Below are 6,934 nucleotides of genomic sequence, written 5' to 3'. Positions count from 1 at the left end.
TAGTTTCTGTATTTTCTTTAGCTGGAATCAATGTGAACTGTATCTGCAAGTACCTTTCTGGTTGAAGTTGCAGGTATATGTAAATGCAGTGACATGGCTTTGTTAAGCATGAGGGCTCATTAGGATGTGGACTCAGGCCTTGTGGTCGTAGTGAGGGACATGCTATGAACCAGCTTCCTACCAGTCAGAAAGGCATCACCTAGAGCAGTTGAGGTAGCAGGTGCCAAGAGTTAGGGTGGTAATGACTCCAGGTTTTGACTGGTGAGTGTGGAGTATGGCTATTTTGCTAGTTTAGAAAGTGAAGTCATAACCAGCAGGGGTTGCAAGGCCTGGACTGGTGCCCTCAGGTCCTGTGTGAGGAACACACAACATGAAGGGATTTTGTTGATCCAGGGTGCAGAGCCCATGTTGGTATTTTCAGACCCTGGGTGGGTTAAATATGTTGTGTAGGGTCCCACCAGTAGACAGTATAGAGTTATCTGTGAAAATAGTGATGCCAGACATGTGGAAGAGTGGTCACTGTCCTCAGTCTCTAAGCAGGACACACGGAGGTCTGTCCCATTGAAGCAGCTGAATGGTGCAGCTGCTGCAAACAGGCAGTGTCTTTGGACCTGAGTGGGGCATATAGGGGTATGAAGGCTGGGGACAAGTGGGGCCATGGAGGCCAATCCAGGGCAGGTCTCCCAGGCTTGTAATCTCTTTATGCCCAAGGTCATCTGTATTTTTTAACAAACAACCAAATTGATTTTGACAAAAAGAATGGTATCATTGAGAAACAGATTTATAAGTTTTAAGTTATTAAAAAGGCTAAAGGAAACTGAGTTCTTCAGAGAGAAATTTCTTTTTTTGGAGAGGTTTTCGTTATAGGGCACGTGTGCTCGCCAGACAGAGAGAGACAGAAAGCAAGAAATCACCCCCCAGGCAGAATGGCCACGCCACAATCCTTTCTCCTCCATTCTCCTCTCAGGATCTTGGGTGCGCACGCACAAGTGCCCGGCGTGAGTTTTAAGCCACTTGGTCTGGGACACGAACCATGGTCGACTACGTGGGAGTCCAGTGACATAGCCATTATGCTAACTGCTGGTCCCGAGAGAGAAATTTCTTTAAAGATAGGAAAAGTGGGAACAGGAGGCTAGATTTTACTTTAAGGGCTAGAAGTCACATGGAGAAAAGGTGTTATCTACATCCTTAAGGAATACAATGTGTAAATACATCTGGGTATAGCCTGACACAAGGACCACTGTGACCTACTTTAATAGTTTTAAGTATATCTGCCACTCTAAGACACACAGTTTTGTTTCCACTTGAACATTTCTGATACCTGAATTTATCTTATAGTCAACAGTGTTCAAAGAGTATGTTTGACAATGTTTTTCCCCCTAGAGATGCATGAAGTAATAGTGTTTTTTTTAAAAAGCCTTTGTGTCTTAGATTCATTAAAAAGGCATACTTAGCATAAGTCATATGAGTGTTTGATATCTTAGTTGTGCTCAATTACTTAACCAAGAATTTACATGGTAGAAGTGGTGAACTGGCACTCTAATTAGAAGGCCTGCTTGTCACAGTAGGTTATTAGAAGTCCTTCAGTTATCTGATCAATATCTTTGATCAATGCTAATTAGCATCACAAATGCTAGAAATGGATTTTAATTGGTGAAATAATGGTTTCCAAGAAGTGCGAATTAGCTAAAATATCTTAGAGAACCTTTCCCAACTTTCCATAAGTGATATATAAACATCTATCAAGCACTTTAGTCTGAGCGTTTTCAATGCATTTATCTGAAATGGACCATGAAGAACCATAATTAGGGAGGAGTCTGGTTGCCTGATGCCAGCTATAAAGTTAAATGATTGATGGCTTCTGGGTTGTTGTGTCTGCCTCAAGTGAGCATTTTATGCAGAGAGAAAAATTTCACTGAGCTTACCTAACAGGTTACGTGAACTGCCTTTGTGCCTTTCTGTTAATAAATGGGTTTGTCTAGTAAACATCTAATATGATATTGGAATTGGAGATTTTCTTCTTTTATTATTTTTCTTTTTACCAGTTTTTGTTATAGAGTGTGTGTGTGTTCACCAGAAAGAAAGAGGGAAGGAGAGAAAGAGAGAAAAGAGAGAGAAATCACTGCTCAGAGTGGATGACCATATCACAATCCTTTCTCCTCCACTCTCCTCTTGGAATTTTGGGATGCACGCACACACACTTGATATTTTTTCAAGCTGCCAGTCTGGAACTTGAACTGCATAATCAGCCATGTGAAATCCAGCTGCATTATCCAACAAGCCACCAGCTAACCCATTTGGAGATTTTTCTTCATTAGACCGTAGTGGTCAAGGAGGTGAAAGATTAGCTGTCTCTCATCTACCTCCAACTATTGCAGACCACCAAGAATTACCTAGAATAATATACAATCTTTGCACATGACCACCTTGTTTAGACCAGTTCACATTATGTGGGACCAGCAGATGGCGTTGTTACGTCACTGGACTTCCACATACTTGATTATAGTTTGAGTCCCAGTCCCGGTGGCTTAAAACTCATGCCAGGCACATGTACATGAGTGCCCAAAATCCCGAGTGCCCCAAATCGCGAGAGAAGACTGGAGAAGGGATTTAGGTGTGTCCAACCCCTCTGGGGAGTCATTTCTCACTTTCTGTCTCTCTGTCTTTCTGGCAAGCACACATGCCCTGTAGCAAAACCTCTCTAAAAAAATAAATAAATAAAAGAAGAGCAATGCACAACATCTGACAGAAGATCTGCTTCAGCAGGGATGGTAGTTCCAGGAATCTGACCATGCTCATTTCCTCCCTCTCTCTTTTTAAATTTTATTTGTTGCTTCCATGATTGTCCTGGATCATGGGTAAGTGTGTCTGGGGCAGTTAGGAAAGCCTCCAGAGTTGAACCTGGAATCTTCCCATGTAGGATTGCCTCTCAGAGGATCCCATTTTACTTCTGTGTCACTGTCAAACCTACCCTGTGCCCATTCAATCCTGGTCTGGCTTTATCTGTGAGGACAATGGTGAGTGGAACCCTTGAAAATAACTTAAATAACTTTATGTATTTGTGTATGTGTGTGTGTGTGTGTGTGTGTGTGTGTGTGTGAGAGAGAGAGAGAGAGAGAGAGAGAGAAAGAGAGATAGAGAGAGATCCTGTTCTGCAGTTTTAGCAGGGGATAGTGTTCTTGTAGTAACATAATGCTCTGGTATTGAAGGAACTAGTGACAATGCGGCCTTGATTCAATTAGCACTCTGTCATAGTTGTGCAGTTAACCAAGGTCATGGCACCACTTTAAGGTCCTGCTCCAGCAGAGGAGCAAGAATGATCAGGATTAGCTCTTTAGATATGAGTTAGCACATCTTGAGAATCCTCCATACCACCAGCAGAGAACATTGGTTGCATGAGAGAAGAAAAGTGAGAGGCTGTCTTGGAGTGAGATTCAAGGTAGTATCATTTTATATAATGGAAGCATAAACTTCTGGACCTGACTTTTGTATGATATTCCTTTAGGAATATAGAGACTCATAGAATGGGTTCTCTTGGTTATTTCTAACCAGTCATAAACCCTTAAGTCTACTTTGATCAAAACTTATTCAACTTTTCTTACCAATTAGCCAACCTGAAGATGTTTCCTAACAGAATGTCTATTAGGACATTTCTTATACCAAGTGATCAAGCCTAAGATGTGGGTTAATATTAGTTTGTTTTCACACATTTCCGATTGGTTATATTGAAGCATTTTTAAGTAATTGTCCACAAACAGAACACAAAGCTGATATATGGATCAATGACAGCAAGCTATTGATAACAATGTTATAGAAATAAATTTGTTGATATTGAGCCATGTTCACAATATTGGTTAAAAAGCAAGGAAAGTTACACACACACACACACACACACACATGTAAGTATATATACATATATGCATATGTAAATGTACATATATATAAATTATATACATACACATACATAAAGAGATTTCAAAAATCTCATGGAAAATTAGAATCAAAGTATGAATTTGTTGTGATGCAAAACTTTTTCTATAAATTTCATGTGCTTACCAGAGAAAGAGAGAGCAGAAAGCAAGAAATCATCCTTTGGGGGGATGACCATGCCACAATCCCGTCTCCTCCATGCTCCTCTAGAGATCTTGGGCATGCACGCATGTCCCTGATGTGAGTTTTAAGCTGCCAGGTCCGGGACTTGAACTGTGGTTAACTATTTGAGAGTCCAGCAACGTAACCATTACACTATCTGCTGGTCCCAATGCAAAACACTTTTGAAATCCATGCATAATTTCTTTTATCATATACATTTTTCATGAACTTTCTAATTACATAAAGTTATATATATACATTAGCTTCCATTTCCTTTTTATATAAAAGTTTGGAAATATGTCTGCCAAAATGTGAAAAAAGTTTGACAGTATGTAAGCCACAATATTAACAGTGATTGTCTTTGGAATAGGTGTGATCTTATTTTTCTTTCTTTTTGAATTTCTGTACTTTCTAAGTTGTCTGTTGTGAATATGTGCTAATTAGAAAGAAAAGTTAATTTATTAGAGTTAAAGAAAACACTAATGACCTTCTTGCCCTCTTGTCAATCCTCTTCCTATTTTCTCTCAGTAGCCTTTAAAACACAGTTTTCTCTCCTTTTCAAAAAAAATATTTTCACAGCTTTACTGAGGTACAGTTTCTCTACCATAAAACTATTAATTGTATATGTACAAGTCAATAATTCTTGCTAAATTCATGAGCATATGCAACTATCACCATAATTCAGATTGAGAAAATTTCCATGGCCTGGACAAATTCCCTCCTAGCCAGCTACAATTTATCCCCACTCCCATATTGGCCCAGGCAACTATTGATTTTTCAGTCTATTTAGATTTGCCTCTTCTGGACATTTCATACAAATGAAGTCATATAATATGTGCCCTTTTGTATCTTCTTTCAATTACCATAGTACTTTTTTTTTGAAGAAGTTTTTGCTATAGTGTATGTGCACTCACCAGAAAGAGACAGAGAGACAGAAAGAGAGAAATCACCCCCTGAGAGGATGGCCATGCCACAATCTCTTCTCCTCCATTATCCTTTTGGGATCTTGGACACGCACACAGACATGCCCAGCGTGAGTTTAAGCCACCAGGTCTTGGACTCAAACCGCGGTCAACTACATGGGAGTCCAGCAACACAGCCATTATGCCAACTGCTGGTCCCAAAATGCCATACTTTTGAAATTCGACCATGTTATAACCTGCATCAGTTTGTTCCTCTTTATTGCCAACAGTATTCAGTGTAAAAACACATTATATTTTGTTTCTTCATTCAGCAATAGATGGATATGTGTATTATTTCCAATTTTTGCCTGCTATGAATAATGTTGCCATGAATATACTCCTACAAATTGTTGTATAGACATAAATTTTCATTTCTCTTGGGTGAATAATTAAGAGTTTCTTGGTAAATTTATATTTAACTTCTAAAAATCTGCCAAATTCTTTTTCAAATTATTATACCATACATTCTCACCAGCAGTACATTAGGGTTTCAGTTTTTTCATAGAATCCCCAACATTTGGTATGATCAATCTTTTGGATTTTAGCTATTTTAGCAGGTGTATATATACTGTTGCAGTTTTTGTAGTATTACTCTAACAACCAATTGTGTTTGGCATATTTTCAGGTGTATGTTAACTATTTGCATATGTGCTTTAATAAAAGGGCTAGTCTCTTATTCATTTTTAATTGGGTTGTTTGCCTTTTTATTATTGAGAAAGTCTTTACATTTTGAATACAAAATCCATTTTAGATACATAATTTGCAAATAGTTTCATTTGGTGATTTAAGACACTTTAACAATGTCTTTTTAAGAACAGAAATTTGCATTTTGATGAAGTCCAAAAGGTTACTTTTTATCTTACAGTTGTTGTTTTTTTTTTAATGTTATATTTAAGAAAATTTTGATTCATTCAAAGTCATAAGATTTCCTCAACATTTTGGAAGTTGTAATTCACAGGGTTAAAAATAATTTTAACAAAAGGTTAACGGTACTAATAACTAACAAGATTTATGAGCTTATTTTCTCAGGCTATACATTAACCAGACTCTAGAACCAGCTGGAAGTGGCTGAAACCAACATGGCTGACAGGATCCTGTTGAGAAAGAAATATACCTGCTTGGGAGGTGATGTTTTGACATCACAGCCTGAATTTCCACTGCATGTTTTATACCAACTCCCCCTGAATTTGTACACGGGACCTCTGACAAAACAGGAAGAGATGACTGTGAATGCCCAAGGGACTTTCCCATTTTCTACAGGCCTTCTGATCAATTACTTTCATTCCAACACAGCACCACCCAAGATCGTTTCCCTCCCATAAGTATCCTCTCAGCTATCCCTCAGGGAAGCCGGTCTGAAACTGATTCTCCTGCTTTCTTGCCTGGCTGCCTTGTGCTAATAACATCCCTTTATCTTGCTTTAAACTGATGTTCTAGTGTTTGCTTTTTTTCTGTCATATAGTGAGCAAAGGAACACCAGTTTGGTCACATTTCTAAGATTTTTATAGTTTTAGCTCATATGTTTAGGACTATAATCCATTTTCAGTTGATTTTTATGTATGGTGTGAGGTAAGGATCAAAGTTTATCGTTTAAAAATTATTTATTGATATATTGTGCCAGTGCATTTGTTTTAAAAAAATGTAGTAAAATATATCTAACAGAAAATTTATAATTGTAGCCATTTAAAAAATTATAAAATATAAATGTATGGTTCAGTGGCATTAAGTGAAATCACATTGTTGTGCAACCCTTTCTACCATTTACCTATAAAGCATTTAATTGTTCAAAACTGAAACTTTGTAGCTTTTAAGCAATAACTCCCCATTCTTTCTTCTCCTAGCCTCTTGGAAACCACTATTACACTTTCAGCAGTTATGTG

Source organism: Tupaia chinensis, unplaced genomic scaffold (genome assembly GCF_000334495.1).
Source record: "Tupaia chinensis unplaced genomic scaffold, TupChi_1.0 Scaffold000493_1, whole genome shotgun sequence".
Classification (NCBI taxonomy): Eukaryota; Metazoa; Chordata; class Mammalia; order Scandentia; family Tupaiidae; genus Tupaia; species Tupaia belangeri.
Note: the sequence above shows the minus strand (reverse complement) of the source record.